Raw genomic sequence first — 24202 nt, forward strand, 5'->3', positions numbered from 1 at the left:
CTTTTTGTGCCATGTCTTTAGCAGATAAGGAAAGCTTCTCTGGCAATTATGCAGTGTTTAAAGTCACTGAATTAATTGTGGAGGTGTCAGTTTGATTTAACTGATTGAAAACTAGAGTTCCAGTGTTCAGTGTACAGGGGCCTGAATCACTGGTGCGGGGGAAAGGTGGGAAAGGAGGATGTTTGTCTCTTTCATGCAAGTCACCATATGTTGCTGTCAGAGTCTGAAATAAGATGACAATCACATGCATCTAGGAAATGGACCAGAAAAGGCTGCTGTCAGTGAGATTCATTAAATTCTCATCCTCTTACGTGCTATGGCCTTTTCAATGTTTTTACAATGTTAAGGAACTATATTCCTGAAGTTGTTACAGTGCTTATTTTAATAGTAGTGAGCATCTTCATCTGTAACTGCTTGAGTTTGAAAGTTTTCATGTAGTGGTACTTAATAAGTCTGCACAGACAACAGAAGAGGCCTCAGAAGTGTAACAGTTCAATTGATAATCACATGGGATAGAGACAAATAAACAAATGCTTTTGGAGAAGAGAGGTGATGTTTACAGATGTTCTCTTTGCATTGGGTCTCTGATTAAACTTGCTGCCTCTCAGAACTGTGTTAATGGAAAGCCAAAGGCTGGTATCAGGTCTAATAAATTCTGTTTTAAGAAATTAGAATGATCAACTCAGTAAAGCACAAATCAGGCTTACCCAACCCAATTGCCCTTTGTGATGAAAGGTCTGACTATGGGGATAAGGGGTGAGCAGTAGATGTCATATGCTTTTATTTATTTAGACTTCAGATACAATCTATCACTCCATACTTGTTCTGAAGCTGAAGGAGGGTAGATTAGATGACTGAGCTGTTGGATTGGTAAAAATAATTGTCTTGAGTGATGGGTTCAAGGCATAGCATTCCTTGGCTTGGTGTCCACCAGAGGTGGCAGGTACTTATAGTATTACTACTGGGTTCTGTGCTGTGTTATTACTTTCATTAATGACCTGGAAAATGACAGAAAATAAATGCCTATCAAATTTGCAGGTGTTATTAAATTAGATGGAATGTTTGATGTTTCAAAACATTTAGAACTTTTGGGTAAGATGGAGAAATTTGAAGCCTGGACAAACAGGAACGTCAGGAAAGAGGAGTACTCATGGAGTGCTCATGGTACCATACACTGATACTAGCAGCAATCTTTGCTAGAAGGAAAGTAGACAAATGCTTGAAGGATGCTGGGTGAGTGTGTGTATTTCAGCAGGGTTACAGCAGCTTGGTCTTTGCCCTCCTCAGCCCACTTCAGGTGCATTATTGTTCTGATGCAAACAGCACTGTGGCTTTGTTCATGTAAAAACATGGGGTAATAAGATCAAAGCTATCTTGGGTACCATTCTGTAGGTTCCAATTACACCTCTGGTTGAAATGCAGACTGATATTTACATCTTGATTTGCTCCTGGAAGTTCCCTCCTCTTCCTCTCCCACTCCCACCCTGCAGCTCAGTGTCTGAAGTCAACCTCAGCTAAATACCAGAAGACACCAGAAATGTGAGACAGCTGCTCAGAGAAATGACCTGAGAAGAAAGAGGTAGGTGACACAACCCAGGAAATGGATCCTGTCCTAAAAGGAAAATGCATTCATCATTTGGATAACTTCTGCCACTGAAAAGCCATCTGGATAAACAAGGAAAATGTTACACAACCGTTGCACAGATCCTCATCCCTTCCTGTCCATTTGTAGAAAGGCAGATGTATTAAACAAGGTTTCATCTGTGGGCAGAGTGGAGAATGGGAGACCATGGGGGAGGAAGCACAGCCTGGATTCCTGAGCCTCGCTGTAAGGAGAGCAAGTTCTGTGTTTCTATCATCAGATTCTTTGTGTCATACACAATACTCTTAATTGGAAGTTGGGCAGCAAAGACCTCAGACCAACACAGATGTGTCACCAAAAGAAAATGGAAACTGGGATTCTCAGAAGTTCACCTACAGAATCTCATTTTCCCCAGCTTCTCCACTTCTAAACAAGGTATTGTTAAGTGTCATCACAGGATCAGTCTTCTTCCTATGCCTCACCCACTCTACTGCACAGGTAGTGAGTCTCCACTGCAAGAGATGGTCATCAGCTGACCATCCTACATTACCTGTTCTCACTCAGTAGCCCTGTGCCCTCTCATTCCTCCCAGATGCCTCTCTTGTTCCCCAGCAGGTGCCAAGATCTTTCCCTTGTGCACCATTTCTTCCAGAAGGAAGGAGGAAGTTGGAGGTGTCTGATGACTTGGGGAGGCAAGAGGAGAGTCTGAAGTTCAGTAGATACCATTGGAGCACTGTGATGATTTTCTGTGAAGCCAGAATGAGAAGGAATAAATTATTGCTACAGATTCACAGGCTGACAAGAATTTTACCAGGAAGTGATTGGAAGACATTTTCATTAGTATTGCCATTTACAGCTATAAATAATAGGAGAAGCATTAACCAAAGAAAGCCTACTGTCACCTGCCTCCAAAGGCAAGAGAAATCTTGGAGGAAGAGCCATCTTCAGTGCTGTTTTTCCAGTCTGGAGAGGGTCAACACTGAAATCTGTCTGGTTGCCTCAAAAAAATGAATTAAGCCTGTACCCCTTGAAAGGCAAGAAGAGATGGATTACTGCAGAGACCTCACTCCAGAGGAAAGGCTGTAGGCCAGACTGGGAAGTCACAGCAATCTGTGTGAATTCACAGGCTGAGCTGAATCCCTCATAAATAGTGGAATATCGTCTGGGAGAAAGGCCATTATGAGAACAGTCTTGGAAGCTGGCTAGAATATGGCAAATCTATTGAGCAGCTGAGATAACAAGAACACACGCAGGAGAGTTAAGGGCAGAAGGAAATGGGTGTACAGTGTGTGTCATAAATTACAAAAGGAGAGTAAGCAGGGTGTGCATGGGAGACTGAATGCTGTGAGCAAAGGTCAGGACCAGACACTAAAATGAAAAGGTACATGTGTGTGATGCAGCAGAAGCTGTAACCTAACTCATCTGTAGGAAAATTGACAAGGAGACAGGAAAGGAAATATTTGTATTTACTTTTTTTCCTCCCCTGCCAAATACTGCGGGTCATTAGCTGGGACAAGCTGTCCCATCTCTGAGGCTGCCAGTTAAAGGTGAGGCATCTCAGAGTGTCGCATCGTCTACAGACCAGCATTCCCCATAAGACTGGCCTGGGATGCCTGGCTGCAGTGCCACAGGCAAGCTGAGGTTGTTTCTCATCACAGAAGTGAAGGCAGCTGGGTTTAAAGGAAATGAAAAGGTAAAGGCTGGTTTGTTTGATTCAAATAGTCCCTTCTAGCATAAAGAGAGATGCCATAGACAATCCCAGTTTGTGTCATGAGCTATCCTCTGAGCACTTCTAGAGAGGCATTTAAATCCCTGCTCTATGCTCATGCTGCAAAAGCCATGGACCAGGCCCAGGGATGTCTGTTCTGTTTCAGTATTCTAAGTGCAGGTTCCTCCCCTGGTGCTCAGGGGAAGGACTGTGCAGTGGCACAGCTGTAATTTACGCTGCAGGTGATGATGTGGGCTTCAGTCTTTATTTTTTACTGTTCAAATCCTCTGTGTCCTGTGACTTCGTTCCTCACTCATAAATGGTAAGAAGTATCACTTCCTTGTTCTGAAGAAGAAATAGAGCAAATAGCTTGAGATGTGATGCTGCATCTGTAGAAGCCATGGAATACTGCAGCTGTGAAATATGGGGATGTTCTTGCATAAAATATATGCATGCAGTGTTACTTGCACAGGGAGAATCAACCTGAAGCATGAGCTTAACTGGTGAATTGCAGGAAAGGAAAACTGCATGACAGCCTGAACTCCTGTATGATTCCATTCCACTCCCCACCGTGCTACACGACATATTTAAACTCTCCAGAGATTCTCCTTTAAGATACCAGTGCTTCCCATTGTGCTGGCTTTTAATGGATTTCGGGTGCCATTCAGTCAACCTCCCCCTCAGCCACTCAAATTCTTGAAGTGCTGGGATCGTATTTCACCTGATCTGGCACTGAACCATGTTCGCTATCTCACCCCAAAATTAATTAAACCATAAATTTTCAGAATAAACATGCAGCATCTACTATCACTGAAACAGTCTGGGCTTTGTTGAGCAAACTGCTATGAGAACAAAGCTACCTCTTTCTCTTTCTTCCCACCCTGCACCTCTCTTCTCTTGATGCGTATCAGCAAATACAGTAAATACAGTCCCTCCCTCCCTCCCTGTTACAAAGAGAGATTTTTATTCTGCTGTTGTCACCATTTTATAGACTTAAAAGAAACTGCAGCAGCTCACATGGTGAGGTCTTACAGGAGGGCGTTATCTTCAGGCAAGTAACTACTGAGATGAAGGAGAGCTGTTTTCCAATATTAATACAACTGCGTATTTGCAACTTTGGCTCTGACTATGCTTAAAGCTTGGAAGATATCAACATATTGTTCCAAAACAGTCTCCAATTAATTCACTGGAGAGAAAATAACTAAAACAAGGATATCCACTCTCTGTTCTGGGCCTATAGGTAGTCTGCAGGCTGATGAGTCCATCTCAGACCTGAAGGAATACTCACATTCCCTTAAACTTGCTGATCTTTTTTTTTCAGTTAACTTGCTTGTTCCAGTTAAAATGTGCTACCTCTACCCGCAGTTTATAGTCAAGAACTCCACTGCTTTACCCACATGATTCAGAGACCTTTATCCTTATCCTCAGGTCTTCTACTCCCATCTGTGCCCATAAAGCAAACTGGACTGCTGCTTGGGTGGGAGACCTACAGAGCATTATGGTTGCTATCGGCGGTGGAACTAAAGGTGGCATTTTTATTCCTTGAATCAACAGTCAGCCAACACCCTCACCTGGTATTCAAGGTTGCGGTGAGTTGATAGATATAAATCTGAGCTCCTGACCAGCTCTAGTCTTTGGTAATTCTCTAGTATGTCTGATTGTGGCTCTGGTGCAAATGCCAGTGTTATGGCTGTGTTGCAGCTCTGCTAGTTTGCATTCTTTCAGCTTACACTCTCTCTTCTGTGCTTCAGTAGGATGCTGTGCTCTTATTCAGCTCTTAAGCATCTGTCTAGTGAAGATATATGTTTCTCCCTAGCCAAAATGAAGCAAGTCATACATTTACTTTAGGGTGTTCTTCATGAATGGTGCCACAGAAAGGTGAATGTGGTGTTTGTTCTTGCTGGACCCTCATGTTTTTCATCCTGGGTGAAATCTGAACTCCTGTACTGCACATTATTGTTATCATATACTGACTTAGTTCTGCTCAGTCCCAAGAGGTTTACATGTAGCATCCCAGCTCTGCTGGCAAACTGGGAGTAGGATGTTTTTGTGGAAAAAAATGGTGACAATAACTGGTTCTTCTCTAGCATTTCTGTTTCTGTTCTTGAGTTGGAATCTAGAAAATAAGACCATAGGGGAGGGAACACAGAAGTGTTTTTACACTGGTTTGTCCTTGAACTTTTAGGGTTTCATGCCATGTCTTGAGTTTTTATTGAGAGATACTACAGGCTGTTGTCTACTGCCTATTTTTCACCTGTTGCCATGGACAGACTGGTGAATCGCTGTGCACTGTGAAACCAGAGAGCAGACCCTTGGTTCCTACGGCATTAATCAGCCTAGTTTAGACAAGATCATTTCCCTTCATTTCAGTCTCTCCCTCCCCGCAGTGTCTCCTGCCAGGATGTCCCGCTGCCTTCTGGAATTAATGTGGCTGAAATATCCCTCAGGATTCTCCTTGAGGTCAGGAACTCAGCCTCTGGATCCTCTTCAGTTCTCCTTTCTAGCCCTGAAATTTGTTGTTGCCAAGTGAATTTTGCTTCCCCATCCCATTCTTCATATTTTCCAAGGTCACCTCTCACTGGCAAGGAAAGATTTGGAGAGAAGACACAGAGGGGAAAGTCCAGGCCTGGATTGCCTTTTTACCTCTATAATTTCAGACCACTTCTCTCATCCCTGAGATCGTTTAATTGGTGCTCTGTGATGTGCTACAGTGCAAGTTGTTGGCACTTCCGAGAGTGTTGAGTCATTCTAATGTTACTGGGAATTTATTTGCCTTCCACAAGGAATATCTTTTTTGCTTTTGTTGCTAACAGACCAAGGAACCCTTCCTTTCAGCTTTCTTTTTTTCTTTTCCACTGTTTGTTTAGCTGAAAATACCTTACCTGTTCCTCTATTGTGTCTCATCCCAAACTCAGAAGTGTCTTCCAAAGACACCCATCATAAACCAAACTGTGCTGCATTTCCCCTCTTTCTGTTCCCAGTCACTTCACCTGAGCAAACCTTTTCATCTCACAGCTGTTCTCAGGAATGGCACTGAGAGACTTTTGACTCAAGTTTCTCTTCACTGACATCTACTCCAAATCCTGAAGATCTGGAACTAGCTGGCAAACCAGAAGGAAGAGTTTTCTTCCATTTTCATTCATGGTGCTTTTTATTGCTTCCTTCCTCCCCTCCTCATATTGTGCCCAGTGAACTTTTAAAGCAGGTCAGCATCTTGTTTGTCAGAAAAGCATTTGGCTCACTGACAGTTTCCAGATTTGTGCAGCTAATCACACTGTGCCTAACCTGAAACCTTCATAGGGGTCTATGCATCCCTTTTGCTATATGTTCTGGATTGTTTTATCCAGACTGAAAATGATGGATCTAGAACATTTGGTCCTTATGGATCCACCCTGCAGCCCTTTCTACTTGCAGACCTCAACCTTCTCCGCATGTCCAGCAGAGCAGAAGGGTCTCAGGCTCCAGCAAAAACTCATATAGGAAAAGGTTAAACATGAAATCCTCCCAGCAAACCGGTCTCCTGCTGAGATATGAGGGCTGCTCTGAAAGCAGTGGCTCCTGTTTTCTTATTTTGGTCCATGACATCAGAGGCTGATATTGGTGGTACGGCAGTAGAAGTTGAATCTTCCCACCGATATTTCATTACCTTTTGTTGCTGTATGAAAAATGTCAGCAGAGGGGCAGTCTGACAAAACGGTGTCTGATGTGGAAGTGCAAATGAAGCAAAGACGTGTCACAGAGTTCCTCTACTTACATTCACTGGCACTTGCTGAACACTTATGGAGACCAAACAATGCATGTGAGCACAGAGAGGCAGTGGGTGGTTCATTTCAGCAGCGGCAACAGTGATGTATGACAAGCAACATTCTGGGCAGCCATGCAGATTTTTCTGAGCGCAGCATGCAGGCTCTTGTTCATTGCTGGTGAAAATGCATAGCTAATGGTGGTGACTGTGTTGAAAAATAGCATTTTTGTCGCTGAGAATTTGTTCTATCAAATAGTATTCTTGTGCTCTTTGTTTCTGTGGTAGTTTCCATGGAAATAAATAGGAGATGTTACTTTCAGAGCAACCTATGTACATACAATTGATTTGATGAGGTGAGTGGGTAATGGGTCTATCTTGCAAGAGGCTGTGGTTCAGACAGGTTTCTTTTCATGTGGCTAATATTATATGTGCCTGAACTCTCATTTTAGAGGCTTCAGTCCAGCTTTTGGCTAGGAGCATCTCTTTGGGACCGCTTCTCCCATCCTTTCCCTCCCAGTGTTGCTTTTTCTTCTCTCATTGATATACTCATGCGTCACCTCTTTCCCAGACTCTCTCCACATAGCTATGTATCTTTCAGCTGATGTTACCTTACTATGACTTTTCTGCCCTTAGACTTCTGGAATGCCTGGCCACTCACAGGACTGGCACGGGGTAACACAGCAGGTTTTTCTTAACTGCGTAGGATGAACAGCTGATCTTCACACTGTGTCTTTGAGCAAGAAATGAAAGTGTTACTACATCTTGCATTTCCCTAGCGATGTAGGGAAAATGATAGCGTTTCTCTGCTGATTCATCTGCTTTTACAGTTTTGGGTGTTATGTTTATTTTCCCAAAGCATTTTTTTTTCTTTCCCAGACTCTCCCAGGTCCCAAGGTCGGAGCTGATGTCTGCACTCCAAGTGCATCCTGTTTGTCATAGAATCATTTAATTGCCATTTAGGAGAACTTATGCAACTGACCTTTAACATGGCAGAGTCTCCCTGCTGCACTTAATTCCTTATGCTGACATATGAAAAGAAAGAAAAAAAACCTTCCTTTTGGCTAGTAAAAAAGTCTTTCTTCCCACAGAGAAGAAGCAAAAGGCAGGTGGGGTGAGGGAACCATGAGCTCAGAGTGGTCAGTTGTTACAGAAAGGGCTTGGTTTGGATGTTGCTTGCTTCTGCAGTGCTGATTGTTTTGTAGTGAGGAGGAAAAAAAGTTTTTTAAAGGGGGAAATTGATGATATTATGAACAAATTGGTTTTGTTTTATTTCTAAATCACAAAAAATCTGTCCAAAAAGACATAGGAGGATAAGTGGAGGAGAGAGGGAGGGCTGGGTTGCTCTTGTCTGTTGTTTTGTGTTCCTTTCAGTGCATGATTTTGATGAACAGTCGCCTGACAACACCTGGTAATGTCCAGTGGTGAGTCGGCTTGTTTGCCAATCGAGACCCAGAGTTAAAGGAAGTTGCAACCCCTTCCTAACTGGATGGCCAGTTTTCAGAACAAGAGAATAACTGATAGGAACAAACAGGCTCGATTCGTCACACTTTCCAAATAATCAGTGGATTAGATTATATGAGTCCTGGCTACCTGACACTCGTGCTCTTCCTTGCGAACTGACTGTGAAGCTCATTTCATAAATGGCATCTCACAAATAGCAGGCTGGCCCTGAGGATAACAGCAGTGTACGGTATCTTTAACTGAATCAAATCACAGCCCAAGATTTTCAGCAGTGACCCAATAGTATTCCTTCAGACTGCTCCTTCTGTGTGTCCCACACACAGAAGCTCCTAAAGTCTTTGCCCTGAGGTCTTTGTGGCTTTGCTTCTGTTCTCCAAAGTTTTGAGATACCGACTGCAAATCAGAGCCAGAGCTAATGGGTGTGGTGTAAACAGGGGTAAATGGAGTTCAGCTATGTTCCACATGTATCAAATGCAAGGAGACAACTCATGAGGCAGAAAAAAATAGTACCTTTCCTTCCTTCTATACATCTACTGCATGATAAGAAGTGCAACTCAGTGATACCCTTGCAATGTCTTGGATCCCATAAGAACCCAAGTTACCTTTCCCTAGAGCGTGCCTCCTGTTAGGCACCTTCTGTGTGCAACACAAAGTCCTTTAATATAGGTAAGGACCTGTAGGGTTTTGGGGGGAAGAAGTACAGCCCTCACTGATGGAAAAGAAAATCGATTTTCTGCTGAAATTACTCAGAATGGGGGTATATGCACATATACTTATTTCATTTATGATGTGGCTTCTTATCCCCTGAGAGCAGGGCTACGTGGTCCATTTATTATCTGTCACAAACAAACAATGTGTATTTTTGGCTTCTCCTTTCAGGGAAGATAAAAATAGTTTTGAGTTAGCATGACATGACTTAGGTGGGGACTCTTTTATGGTTTTTTGTTTGTTTAGACAATTGGGTCACAGGAAAGCACTCCTGTGAGAACCACTCTCATTCCCGGAGATCCAAGGAGGTGAAGGGGAGGGATAGACTTGAGATTAATGCTAAAATAAAACATCCTGTGCAAAAAAACAAAACAAAACAAAAACTTTGTCTATTTAACACTAACTTAGAGGTAATTTAGAAGGATGGTGGAAAAGTTCAGCCTTAACTCTGCCCTTTCTCATCTTGTGTGTCTATACTTTAAAATACATCATCTAACTTTGTCCTTCTCAGATGACAGAACGTGCATCAGTCTGCTGAATCCCATGTTTGTTACAGCCAGAATTTATATTGTGATTCCCCATTCTGCACTTGTTTACTCTCCATATGGTCAACAGTTTACAACGATTAATTCATTTTTAAGATTTTATTTATTTTTACTTTTTCCAAATTTCAACATATTTGGTTCTCAGAAACTTTTATGATAACACCTCCTCCAACCTGTAGTTTAACTACATTTACTGTCTTCCTATGCACAGTTTGTAGTTTTTTAACTGGCAGCTTTAGACCCATGTGGTTGGGGAGAATTTCATTACAGAAAACTCATCAGCCATTTTCCATTTTGTAATTGCTATCTCTCCTAATTATAGGTGATTTAATTAGGAATCAATCCACATATTGAGAAAAATTCCTCTTCTGTTGTCTTTTGAAGCTGATGGTGGGATCTCAGTGTGTGTGGCAGCAACCTCAAATAATTAGTCAGGTGACAAGTGGAGACTGTTAAACCTCCATGACCCTAAACATCTGACTGGATGGCCAGAAAGGATGTTTTGGAAGTGATTTTTGTCTTCATGTGTTGCAAAAGTTGTTCCTAAAAATCAGTGTGGAAGCAAATGTGTTTGGGTTTGAGCAGTATTCCACAGTAACTTACCCAGAGCAAGCCTGCAGTTTCACTCAGTGGCTTTTTCACTATTCAGTGGTACAGTCAAGGCAGTACCATGTAAATCAATCCCTCTACCCACTTCACCTCCTTGCAGTGTTAATGGACCAGGGACACTATCCAGTTAGCAACTCTGATTGCAGCAGCACATGTGAACTTTTATGTTCTTATTGTTCTTACGCTTTGGAAAAATGCCAGTGAGGAAATGCCTCTCCTCACTTCCCCATCCTTTCAAACACATAATGCAAGAGATTGGAGTCAGTGTCTATTCAGTTAATGGACAGCCATCACATCTACCCCAGCAGCACTTGGAGGCCCTTCCTGATAACAGAACTCAGCTTAGAATAGTTCTTGTCCTTCCACCTTCTAGGTCATGGGCATGGGACAAATAGCTCTGCCAACATTCTTCTCTCCCAACTGTTGAAGGTTATTCGTCCCAACGCTTTCCTCTCCGCCTCCTCAGCCATGTTCTGTTGCCACACATCTGGCTTTGAGCATGGAACCACTTCTTGGATCTGATCCCTAGCAGCTGTCTGCTGCCAGTGCTTTCCCACAGAGGATAGGGATGGGATCCAGCAAGCAAGGGGAAATGGAGGACAAGCTAAGAAAGTCCACAGCAGGTGGAGGTTAAGACAGAACCAAGTCTTCACAGGTGCAATGTTCTTTTCCCTCCTCTCCTTTCAGCTCTGTGGGTGTCTGCCTTTACTGAATGTCTCTCTCATCTACTTCTTCATTATTTCTGGAATTGTAGACTGCCTTCCCTGCACCCTTTACCCCTTAACAGGCCCTTTCTGGATGCAGACTTCTACATCACTTTGCATTACCAACATGGATTACCAGGAGTGCATCTTGATGGACACAGAGAAAAAGAAGCATATGACATATATCACTCAAATCATTAGGACAGAGACATTTCTTCCATTTTCCTAGTGGCAGATGTCAACTAGATTCAACCATAGAATTTCATCTATGCAGCCACCCCTCCTCATCAGAGCAGGAATACTTCAAGGGTAATGAAGTGCCAAAAGCAGTGAGTGAGCATGGAAGAAGGGATGATGTGGGGGTTGGAAATGTACTACCTGTCTCTTGTGATAACAACAGAAGGCCACGTTGACTATCCAGGGCTGTCAGATGAAACATCAGCATATCAAGAAACTGGAATTGCTGTCAAATTCTTCCTGTGCCCAAGGTTTGTCTTTGTGATGCAGCAAAAGTGGAAAGCAAGAGAAAATTAGGCTTGACCAAAACCCATTTGAAGCACTGGCAGCCAATCTGTTGCCTTCCATAGCTTTAGATCTGGAGATTCTCTCTGCCCTTTTGTGGGTTTGGCCTCATGATAAATTCCAGAGCCAGAGAATTCTAAACAGAGACAGATTAGCATCTTGTTTTCAGAAGCCTTAAACTGGGATATATGGATCTGTTTATTTTGCAGATGCCAATAGCTAACACATCCATTGTGTTCAACATACACAGTGCTCTGAAGCTGCTGCTAAAAGAGGACAGATATTTTAGCTGGCTTATTATCAGCCTGCATGCACTGGAGATGGATCCCTGGCTTTTAGTTCACCCTTGCTCTCAGTTTTATTTCAGCACATTGTCCTATTAATGATCAGCACTCTTTGAGCTGCATTTTATTAAGTTGCCTGGAGGCCCTCTGGCATCAGCAATGTAAATATACTTGTGGTGATATTATTATTATTAGATTCATGCTAATAAAAGGATAACAACCCAGCAAAAGGCCTTTAATCAGTCTGTGCTGTGTAGGCAAAACCCAAGTTTTTTTAATTGGGATTTTTTTCCTCCAGCCACGTAGGGTCCTCTCCATCTGAGAGGAGAAGGAAAAAAAGACCATCAGCTGAGTTATTAATTTGCAAGTTTTTGTGTTTTTTTGATGATCTTTTCTTCTTTTCCCTGCTACATAACTGGTTTGGAATTTCCTCTCCCTTACTTAGAATTTCACAGAATGAACCACTAACATCCAGTAATAAAACTTCTGCTGCACCAGTAACTAACATTCTCATCCACTAAAGAAAGTTCCCAGCTCTTGGTTAGTGCAAGCTGAAGGAGATGGTCTGCTGGATCAACGTGAGAACCCAATATCAAGTTGAAAACACGTGTGGATAGTGACAAAGGAAATTCCCCCGGGTAATTACTGAATCTACTCAGTGCTTTGTTTGTCTGGAAAAACATAGCAAATGCTTCCCCACTTCATCAGGGCATTGTGAGGATAACTTTAACTTCCACTAAAAACTAGGAAACCAAACACACCGAGGAGGGCTGTGACACATGAACTCCTTCATACACTAGACTGGATGCTCTTCCTGTTTCCTGCTTACTTGTCTTTGTCTACATGGATTTGAGTGTACCTATTTCCTCCGCTCAAGAACCTCACCTGTGGAGTTCTGAAACATAGCCACAAAGAGAAACTTTGGTACCCACAGCATACACACCTGTTTTCCTCCTTTCAGTCACCAAACTGAGCCTGCAGCTCTTTTCCTAGTATAGTCATAGTATCCTCCATGGCTTGTGCTTACCTGCTTCCTTTAGGTGTCTTTCACACCTCACCTTTTCTGTGGCTCTGTTCAGGACCACTGCTCCATACTGTCATCAAAGATGTCTGACTTTCCTCTTATTTTGCTCTGGGAAATGCATTTTTTTTGACCGTTCCTGGGCTTTGCACATCTTCAGACATGCGCCAATAATGAATCTAGCACCTTGATTAGTTTGTTTTCCTCTCATAGCATCTCCATATTTTCTTCTTCCTTTTCCTTCCTTCCTTCCTACCTTCCACCCACCCATCCATCTGTCCTTCAGTTCAAGCCTTCATCTCAGAAGTTAAAGCATTTGTACAGGATTTTGCTACAAGACACAGTATAGCCTAGAGGATGGTGTGTTTGCAATGGCATGAATGCGGCGCAACATATAACTTCAGATTATCCATGTCTCAGTTCATGCCTGAGAGGCCTTGTGAAGGACATGTTCAAGGGCATGTTGATTGTGTTTATACTAAGGTGTAGGAGAGATCCTGAGGTCAAATATGTAGTCCATCCACATTACTTGTCTGCGGGAGGGCCTTGGAGATATCGTAGTGCAGTCTATCTGATATTCCCAGTATGGCAGTGTGAACACTCTCAACTTATCCTTTGCAGAAAATCTGGAGGTACAACCAAATGATCTGATAAGAAACCAGCCAGCAATAAAAGCCTCTCCTGAAGACACCCAGTCATTGCTCCTTAGAACCTCGCGGGAATCAAATTCTCATTGTGCAGCAAATAAAATCCCTTCCTGGATCTGATCAACAGTCATTCCTCTCCCAAGGTCAGATCATACCAACTCTCATACACCCCGAGAGGTTGTGAGCCCTGGAAAACTGCATTACAATCCACATGTACAAAACCACAAAATTAGAGCAGGCGTGCAGGAGCTGGAATAGCTGAATGGATCTTAACTCTGGTCTCTTTGGAAAGAAGTTTTGTTGGGAATTGCAAAGTGTAGCTAGCAATATATCAAACCAAACTGCAGAAAGCACAGCTCCTGGGGAAAGGCATAAGGAACATAATCAGGGTGCTGAAGAGAACAAAATGATTATACAATTTCCACTCTTTGCAAATCCTTTACCATGTAACCGTGTGAAACAAACAAAGAAAGAAGTCCTAAATGGAGAAAGGAGCTTGCAAGACTATTATGCCCTATTTAATTTATTTTATATTGGTAGCGTGTGATGAGAACTGTCGAACCGGGAGATTAGAGACTTTCTGAAAGGAATGCTATTAAAAAGATGAGTCTGGTCAAACAATTCATACACATATTGAAGAAAAAAAAGAAGTTTCCCATCCATTTTCACCCCCTCAGCCTCCACCTTCATCTTTTTATGACCCAGGAATTTTCTAAGCCGCCCTTCAATACCTTCTCTCTCACTCTTTCAGAAATCCATAGATACTCTACAGTTGCTGTTGGAAACTGAGTTTTTAAGAAGTACATTTTTTTTGTGAGTTTTATTCCTATTTCCTAAGGAGATCCATGCATTCTGCAGCCAGGGGGTGAGGGGGGGAGGGAAGTGATCTAATTGTTCTGTTCCCTCTTATGGTCCAGAAATCCTCACTCAGTAATTCCCACTTTTATGCTTGTAATTTTGTGGTTGCACCAGTGTGCAAATTCTAAGACAACTCCCTGCCTTGATTTCACCAACTGTTTAGCCCATCTCTTGCAGCAGTTAATTATCCTCACACTGAAAGTCAGACTTGCAGCTCATTTTCTAGTTCACCTTTTGCCTTCACCTTGCAACCTCCAGATCTCCAGTCTTTGCTGACTAGTTCAGAAAGCTTTCCTCCACAAAACATATTTTCCTACTGTGTGTTTTAAGGTTGCTGAAGGATTTAGAGCTCACTAGGCATGTTCCAGAGATATGAGGCTGTGCCTTGAATAATGTTTTTGCAACCTCGAGGGACAGAGGAGAGAAGGACTTGGCTGGGAAATGCTGGAGGCAGGTCAGTTCATCCAAAATGTATACATACATGTATCTCCTTTTATCCTGAACAACACATCTGTTAGATGGCACCTGTGAATCAGCAGGTTGGTTTTCAGACCTGGAAGAAAACTGAAGGAAATGATAGCTGTATGTAGGTGATGTCGTGTCCAGTTAGAAGGGAGTCATTAGTGTAGCTCAGATCATGGGACAAGATGAGCAAAAGACCAGGGGGTATTATAGATGAGGCAAGGCATGCACTGCAAAGCTATCCCATGTCCCTGCAATGGCCATGTGCATGGCAGTCAGCTCCAGGCAGGGAGATGAAGAAGCAATCATTGAAGAGCAGGAAGGCTCCTGAGTGCCAGGCCCTGTCCTGCTGCAGAGAGGTACAGCTTCACACCCACGCAGGCAGGGACCAGAGCAGCTCAGAGGAAGCTCACAGCACTGATTTCTCCCCTGCCTGCCCCAGTCCTTCCTGGACTGGGGCCACACCAGCTTGTTGCTGTGGTGGGCCTAGATTTGTTTTGACTCCAGCCTGTTGTTTCTAGCATTACCTGAAGCTTTAATGACCATTTTCTATTGAACTCTGTAAGTTTCCCAAGTTTACAGCAGGTAAACAGGAGGAAGAAAGCTTTAAGAGAGAGTCCTGCCAAAGCTCTGCTGGATCATCCAGTGAGTACTGGAGAACTTGGCAAGAGAAGAATCACAGGGTTGGATCAGGGCTGTTCATTTTTTGCTAACTATTCCTGACATTCTCTTCTCACACAGATGCACAGCTTTCAAAGGTTTTGCCAGAGGTTCCTCTACGTAGGTTCACAGCTCAGTCTTTGACTCTTCCTTGACATAAACCTTGAAAGGAAAAAAAAAACCAAAAACCAAAACCCACCTTAATTGCTCTTGGAGAGGGGAGAGAAAAGAAAATAATTATGTATGTGTGTAGATATTAAACCTGCAACCCAAATAATCTACAGGATCTGTGCAGCAGGGGAGGTGGAACTGAACAAATTGCAGAATTGAGCAAATGCTTGTATGTCATTTGGCCAGACACTTCTACCTCTAAGGTCACCCACGTGTTTTGACTGAATAATAAAATGCTGTGTGTCTTGTCCCAAAACCTGGGAGAACTGTGAAACAGCAGGGGTGGAGGAGTAAGGGAAAAGGGGGGCTGTGGGAGAGCAACTCAGTCCGTATTGCTCTAAACCCCATGGAGCCTGATCACACAAATATTTGCAGATCCTGGCAGTAGCATGTGTAGCGCAGAGTATGTGATCATCTGAAGACCTATCCCACGTTTATTTTTCTTTTTGAGTTGCTGGATGCTGCAGCCTGTTCTCCCAGCCCCTGCAGGGGAGAGGAACAAGAAGCCAGAATCACGAGTGTTGTACACTGTGTCCCTAGAATTCTGCTGCTGGTGTCTCAGCTTGGAAGAGGAGATGGTCCGGGGAAGGGATTGTAAGAGGAAAGCTTCCCACTGAGGACATTGTTCTTTCCCTGTGGGATTTGGAGAAGCCATTCAAAAAGGCACAGAAATTCAGCTGCTATAAACTCCAAGAGAAAGAATTGAGTCCACTTTCTTCTAGAATAGTCTTTCCCTTAAAAAACAAGGCAGTCCTCTGAAAAAAAAAAAATAATAATAATAAAAAAATATTCTTATATTCTATGTGAGGAGAAGTTGATACTGGGGCACTCTTGTGTGCCACAAACTCTCTGCCTCATAAAGACAGGCAGCAGTTCCTAAGCTATAAAACAGAGACATTCATCTTCTCTTTGCCAGGATAAATATCCTGAATTCAGAGACTTTTCTTTAACTCTTTGGTCCTAGACTCATCTCCTAAAGGATGAAAATTTGAAGTGCAGTGCATACTTTGCTTCTCTAATCAAGAGGGAAAACCTGCTCTAATAAACTGGGACTGCCTAATCCAAGCTGAAAATCCAATACAAAGCAATCTGTGAAGCCAAGTACTTCTTCGTGCTAAGTTTAGATAGCAGCTAAAAGAAAATCTGTAGGGAGATCAGAGGTTAAACCCAGGCTGCAACGTGGAGTAGTACTCCAATGGCTTTGTCCTTTCTGCAGATCTGTCCTTCGTCAGCTGCCCCTTGTAACTGTCTTCAGCTCATACTTTCTGCAAAAATAAATAAATAAATAAAAATAAAGGGGGATCTACTTGTCAGTGCTCTTGTTACTACAGCTATTCAAACAGAGCAAGAAGTACGTGTGTTATTGCAGAAAGCTTGCTGAAAAATTTGCTGGCTCTGCTCTGTGCCTCCAGTTCTGCACAAGGGTTTTTAATGTGGAAAAGTAGAATACAGTTTGCAAGGAAAAGAGAAAGAGATGGGTAGGAGACTCAAGAGGTCACCAAGCCTTCCTTGTTGTCAGTGAAAGCAAGCCAAGACAGCAGAGGTAAGCAGTTTGCTTTTGTGGAAAAGAAGGCAGGGGTGCACGAGGACTCTTAATGCAACGGGGACTTTCTCTATAAATACAGTCTCTATTATATTATTAGTTACATCTTATTTATATTTTGGCATATTTAATTTACATTTCTGCCTGAGATCACATGAATCATACAATCAAGGACGGGAACTTCAGAGCAGTTCTCCGACAGACAATACATTTGTTTTCACCACCAATGTATTATAAACAGCAAAAGGATTTATGCTGAGGTCTGTGTCAGTACACACTGATGATGAGCACAGGCCAGATGCTGACTGGGAGATCTGCTGCTGTCCATGTGTGGGTCATTGCCTGAGGTATTATATCTCATCTGAGACTGAAATCCGAACTGATGGACTTGCATCCAGCTCCAGTGGAAGGCTTTGTGAGTGTGATCCAAATATCTTCAAGTCTGTAGAAAGGCCCCAAAGGGGAATGGAGTTAAACAGCAGGACAGTTTGTGTAGGTCCCGGGTATAATGAGAATTAAGAGTTTTGCTCAAGTGGAAAACCGTACTGTTGATTTTGAATGTTAAAAATACTTGTAAGATGAGCTAGTACAGGACTGTGGCCCTGAATCTGACCTCATTGTCCCTGGGAAATGCAGACAGAGTGGGACAATGTCTTGAATTCATTGTGGTTCTTTGGAAGATGGATGCAATCTCACCTTGACTCCAAGGAGAAGACATCTGAACTGAACAGTTATTGCAAATTACTTTTTAGTGGCGATTGGCGATTACTCTGACTGGAGAAACAGGGGTACTGACCAACTTTCTGTCAACATTATGTAAATTGCAGGTGCTCAGATATTGCCTGGGTAAAAATTATGTTGCTAATCTCTGCAGTGTGCTTAAGGTTAGTATAAAAGCTTGGGGTGCTGGAAGTTTGCAGTGAGCTCCAGAGGTTGGTGACGTAACTGTAGTTACAATCAACAGCAGTAAGACAGAAAGTAGTGGAGGAGTTGTAATTATGAATATTCCCTGTTGCTCTCAAAAGGATCCTCAGAAGCAACAGAGGACCAAGAAAACTTAAAAGAACATGGGTATCGCTCTGTAGGTTTGATGCTCAAAGCACTGTCACCTATGACAGATCTTGAAATCATAGAAGCTTCAAAAGAAGCTGAATTATCCATGGTGTGTAGAATCAGCTCTTCTTCAGGTATTCCAGAGGAAGTGATTTGAAATGACAAGTGCAAATCACAAAGCAGCGGGATGTCTTAAGAGAAAGGATGGTTACATGAGTGGCAAAACTCCAAATTTGAGTTTCAGCATCAGCAACCATTTTCCTGGAAGGCAATCAGCCTTGCTAGATAGTTTAAAGAAACTGAAATGTTTAGAAATAATAAAAACTTCAAAATTTGTATTAAAAATTGTTAATCATTTTATGACATTGCAAGGAGCGAACTTGCCTGAGCACTGCTGGATAATTATCTTCTGTTAATAATTGCTCATGTGATCAGAAAGGTGCAAGGATTCTTGGGAAGCTGGGAATTCCTTCCCCTCATGCTCTTCCCTAGGCTGTCACCTCCCTAATCCCACTGGCTCCTTGGCCTGCTGTAAAAACTGAGACTCGTTCTGAACTACATCCAGTGAAACAACATCAGAATTAGATGCTGAGTTTGGAAGAGGAGCTGTCTTTTCCTGCACCCATGTAAACACCAAGTGCAACTTGAGGGTGCCCTCCAAGAGCTCCTGCAAAATAATATTGTTGTTAATTTAAGCTACAGGCCACCACAGAGCACTCCCCTATCTTTCTCTCTCCGCTTCTCTCTGGAGACTCGTTCATCCACCACATGCTTTTCTTTTTTTTTTTCTTTGCACAGCCTGAACTTGCTTGCTAGAGGTCAAACACTGATGCTTTTATTTCTGCCTCAGCCCTTCTGACTGAAGAAAGAATAAATATTTGCTTAAAATTAAACCCATTTTGGTCTGGAACTTCAGGCATAAAACAGTTTGGACGCTCTGCAAAAGAGAAAAGGATCCAGAAAGCCTTGCCCTAAGCCCCCTCTGCTCCCACCCTCCCCATCCCCTCCACTTCACCATGGGATTGAAAACGACTTGAAATATTTTGCACAATATTTGAAAATAAATATTGCTCATCCTTGAGCCGATAGTTTGGATCCCAAACGGGCTCTGAATTTATAACGGAAAAAGTGATGCAAGCTTAGCGCTATGCAAGCCATGTGCTGTTACCATCCAGCAAGCAGCTCCCATCCGGTCTCCTTCTTGCATGAACGGTCATTTTCTTCTAAAATATTCCAAGGACCCAAGACACCGTGTTGATTAACCCCTTCATGAAGGGCTTGGATCCCAGCAGTGGTCATCATTGTGCCAAGATGGGCTTAGTTGGTAGCAGATAATGTTTTATCATTCTTATTATTCAAATGCCGCCTTCTTAGAAGGGGCTTCTCTTATTTATTTTATATATATATATATACATACACATAAAATATATAAAATGTATGTGTGTGTATATATATAAATATATGTATATTATTTTTTTTCCAGTGCAAAGACATTTCAGTGAGATCAAGCAAAAGCTGGGAAAAAAATTCTGGAGAAGGGAAATGATGGTATACCATTATTAATTTGGAGGGGGCGAGAGACATAGAAAAGTCATTCATCACTCCCAGCCCTCTCTGAAGAGAGCTATCATGGCTTGTCCACAGGCCTAATAATCTTCATCATTTTGAAAGGGAAACATCCCACAAGGAAAAGAGTCAGGGAAGCTGGAGGTATTGAACAAGCTGATCTATAAAGATAATTCGTTCCATGTTTCTGCACTTTTGACTTTCTCAATGGTTTGACTCATGAGAGCAGAACAATGCCAAGGTGTTATGGACTGAAAGTACAGCTCTCTGCAGATAGGGGCTTGGCTGGGTCTTCAGTGATTACCTAAGAGAAGCAGCCTGCACCTGAACACAAAGCTTCCAGTGGAATCATGCTCCAACAATCAGCCCCATCTGAGACTCTCCCCATCCCTGCAGCCTCACCCCAGCTACATGAGACCTGGTGCATATACATGAACCACAGTGAGAAAGAGGGAACATGGTAAGAAATTCCTCTTTGCAGTCCTCCCCTCTTGCTCCTCTCTGTGCCCACATAACCGTTGGGCTCCTTGTGGCCAAGCTCAGTGAGAAGATGGGAGAGGAAACAAAGAAAAGGAAAGGCAACCCCAGTTTCAGGGAGAAGTGGCACCACTGAAGCCCTGTCTCTTGCACATGGCCATGCCAATGTACCAGTTATTCTCTATAAATAGCTGTCAGCAGATGTTCAGCGGGCAAGTAGTTGTGTCAGTTGAAGCCATTACAGCTTGCAGATGCTTGGCGAAGCCCTCCAGCCAAAGATTACCTCTCCCGCAGCTCTACTGGCAATGAGCTCTACTTCAAGCAGAAGTCAGCTGGATTAGCTCATACCACCTGGATCAGCTGCTTGAGCAGTACTGGCTGACTGAGCTGGGGCAGATAAGGGAGTGCTCACATGATGCTCGTGGCTGGTAGCAACTGGGAGCCAGACACCTTGCAGATTAGAGGGAGAGATCTGGAGGAGGATCTCTAGCCTTGCTCTGACCTCTCCCATCGCTCCATCCCTTCTTTCCTTACTCCCCAGTAACCAAACTAAAACAAAACAAAAACTCTTCAGTCTGTGTGGCAGTCCTTGAACAGAAGTTGCCTTTTTACTGTGACTTGGGCAGCACCTAATACAGACCACCTGTACATCTACCATGAGAAGCTAAAAGAAAAAGGGTGAGCAGACATTTTTGCAGGACAGCCATCCATAATTAAACTTCAGGCTGTGTATCGCAGCTTGTCCAAACCACATAAAGCACCTTTAACTACTTCCTTTGCCTACCCAAAAAAGAGTAGTTTGGTCCTATTCCCCCTCTTCCCTTCTGTGCTCAGTATTGCATTCACAGCCATATAAAGAAACAATGATGTGAACATATGGCTTTTCTCTTGCTATGCTTTCATGTATATGGTAAGATACACACAGATGTGGGGAAACAAAAAACAAACAAAACAAAAAAACCCACCAACAAATTGCAAAGTGCCAGAGCACACAGATCCCTCCCTCTCCCAAAATGGAACAGACAAGCTAGGAGAACTGCAAGCTGATAGGGATCTTGTGATTTCTTTCCTTCTTTCTTCATCTCTCTTTCTATTTCTTGGCCTCTTGAAGCCTCTAGTGAAGTTGGTATCATTTTGCCTGCTGGCTGGACTCAGATAACAGTGATGCACACTCCACTTCCCAGCCTCAGCAAAACCATCTTTCGCTTTTGTTCAGCCTGGAATCCAAATTTAATTAACACAAAAAATACAATAAAAATAAACCTTGAGACAATTGAACTCTAGGTCATAAAAGCAGAGAGGTGATTGACGGCTGAGAGGAAAAGGGAGGTGAGTGGCGCGATCAGCTTCCTTCTGGTTCATCCATTCACCTAGGGGGGATGGATTTGCAAAAAATCAAATATGATATCAGTATGGATGCTGGGTCCAAAGCAAAATATAAACTTGCACACACAAAAGAGAGAGATCCTATCTCTCCTGATAAATTCCCTGGGAGAGAACTCAGGAGCCTTAGCCAAGCCTCACAGAGCACTGAGCTCCTGACATGCATCCAAGAGGCGTGAGCATACTGCCTTGCCCAGCACTAACTTTGCAAGCTGAAGTTCTTCTGTGAGATATTAGCTGTTACTCCAGTGCCCTGGGGAAGCCTCAGGTGGCTCAAGTTGTCCTTGAAGATGGATGTATGTGTAGAACAATTGTTCCAGGGAACAGCATTTTATCAAGGTGTGTGACAGAGGAAGAACTGCAGTGTTATGACAGGAGGGAAGGAAATTGCTTTTAATAGGTCCCACAAGCCGTGGTCCTGCTGTTTAGCATACCCTGAGTCCCATGGCTTCTTTCCTCAGTCATGGGTCTTCCTGACACACACAACAAGGGAACAGGACAAGCAATCAGCCAGAGAGCAAATTTTCTCCCGATGCTCTAAGAAAGGAACTGTATCTTTCATCCTATTTGAACATAATCCCCTTGGAGGAGAAGAAGTGTCTGAGCTGTTTACATATATCAGAGCAACCCAACAGTTGAGCTGCTTCTGCAAAAGTTCCCCAACTTGTTTCCAATCTGATTGGCCCAAGTTTGCAAAGATGTCATTATTCAAATTGTTAACAAATCCAGCTTGTGGCTGAAAGGGGTAAGGGAGCAAGCAATGGGAGAAGTTGTGTTAGCAGGAGAGGTGTGACAAGTGTGGAGGGAAGTGATTTCTCTCATCAGCACAGCTACTGGCAGAAGACACATCTGTCTGCACTGTTAATCTCTATAGAGATTGTGAGTGGGGTGCTGTGGGGAGGAGGTGGTTCACTCCTCTGAAAGCCAGCAGATTATCTAATGCAGCTTCTGGCTTCACACAAGCCATAGTTTTTAGCCTGAAATGGTCCCAGTGAGAGAAGAAAAGGAAAGGGAAGAGAATTAGTTTAAGAAATGCTAGACCTTCACCAGGAGGACCTGAAAGCCTATGTCCAGAGATGCAACGCTTCAAAGCCACATGGAAGTCCAAATAAGAGTCATTTAAACAGTGAAACAAGCCATCAGAGCAGCTGTTTGCATTTCTTGTAACTGTTAGATCCTTACAGTACAAGATCTTCAGGAGTTTGCCTCATGTCACCTTCTTTGCCTCTAAGCAAAAGAGGAGACTGAAGTACTGAAGATGTACTTTTTTTTGGCATATAACGGTGGGTTGGTTGGGTTGTGGTTTTTTTTGCATATAGTAAATTGATTACCTGGAACTGAAGACAGATTTCTTGGACTCCGTGTCACTGCATGTGTCACAGCCTCTGCCTCTACCCAGCATGTGCACAGAAGAAACCCATCTGTGACCATTCAGTGCCATGCCCAAGCCATCTCCATTCCAAAGGAAAAACAGGGTTTTACTTTCAGGCATGTGAATTCAGACATGCAGCTCCCAGGCCCTTTGGTACTGCCTATTGCTCTGTGAACTCATTGCCTTAATTAGGACTTGTTCAGCCTTTCTGTTGCTGAATGGAGAAGTGCCATGAGCTGACTCGTTTCTGGGGTCTGAATTTTTCCCCTTTCTTTCCAGCAAAATTGTAGCCATGCCTGTTTCATGTTGTTCCATGGGGCTTCCCTTTGTAAAGAAAACTCATCAGCCTTGCTAATATAACCACTCAGCAATGCCATGTCAAAATGTGAGTAAATGAATAACCACAGTCTTTTCAACACGTCTTTATGTGCAAACAGATGTTTAGAAGGAATCCAGTGTGCTGCAGGAAAAAAGCATCAGCAAGCGATAAGGTCTAAGCAGTTGGGATCTGGTGCCTTATGCTGTGGATATGGCCACTGCAGCCATTGTGGTCAAATGGAGAGAGAAACACACTTCCTGGAATTGAAGTTCTAAACTGCATCATTAATTCTTAGATCCTGACCAGCTTCTATTTCACTGCCACCTCACCGCTCCCCCTACAGCAGTGATTTCTCTTTTACTTTGTGGATTCTTTTATGAGTTTTCCACCAAATGCTTTGACTCTGTTAGAAATGTCACATGAAAAAGGATTTGCTTGTTTGTTTGTTTGTGGCGGGGATGAACTGTGTTACTGTATTCATCATTCACATCCCTCTTAGGAGTAATCCACTGAACCATACAAAATCACAGACCTTTACTTGCAGCACTGCACTCCAGACCTTCTGCATAGGCTTAGTGTTTGTTGTGAAACAGCCATCCCCAACCACTTTAGAGGAAGGAATGGTGTGATCCTGCAAGTGACATTATGCATTTTGGGTGTGAATGACTCAAGTTAGAAGCACTATAGAGAGAAAGAGGAAATGAACTGATGGCTAATCCATCTAATTCAGCTACTTCTGTGGCTCTTAGCAGGCATTGCTGTTAATTTCCCATTTTGCAGAGTACTATTGAAGCGTAACTCT

The 24202-nt window shown here is 43.0% G+C and overlaps 1 protein-coding gene across 34 annotated transcripts in view; it reads left to right on the plus strand.

The window, feature by feature from the left end:
- The window catches only part of LOC116653662 (uncharacterized), a 424046-nt gene that overhangs the window by 235349 nt on the left and 164495 nt on the right, over window positions 1-24202 (plus strand). For 10 of the 34 annotated variants that reach the window (XR_014948267.1, XR_014948268.1, XR_014948273.1 and 7 more), the window contains exon 5: window positions 4719-4879. The exons of 22 other annotated variants lie outside the window; for them this stretch is intronic. The gene's annotated coding sequence lies outside the window, so the exon portion shown is untranslated. Of the gene's footprint in view, window positions 1-4718; window positions 4880-14511; window positions 17231-24202 lie in introns of those variants that run through there. 2 more of the 34 variants (XR_014948279.1, XM_085553219.1) reach the window with 1 other exon arrangement.

This window comes from Coturnix japonica, chromosome 7 (genome assembly GCF_054131305.1).
Source record: "Coturnix japonica strain WE chromosome 7, WE-NBRP24, whole genome shotgun sequence".
Lineage (NCBI taxonomy): Eukaryota > Metazoa > Chordata > Aves > Galliformes > Phasianidae > Coturnix > Coturnix japonica.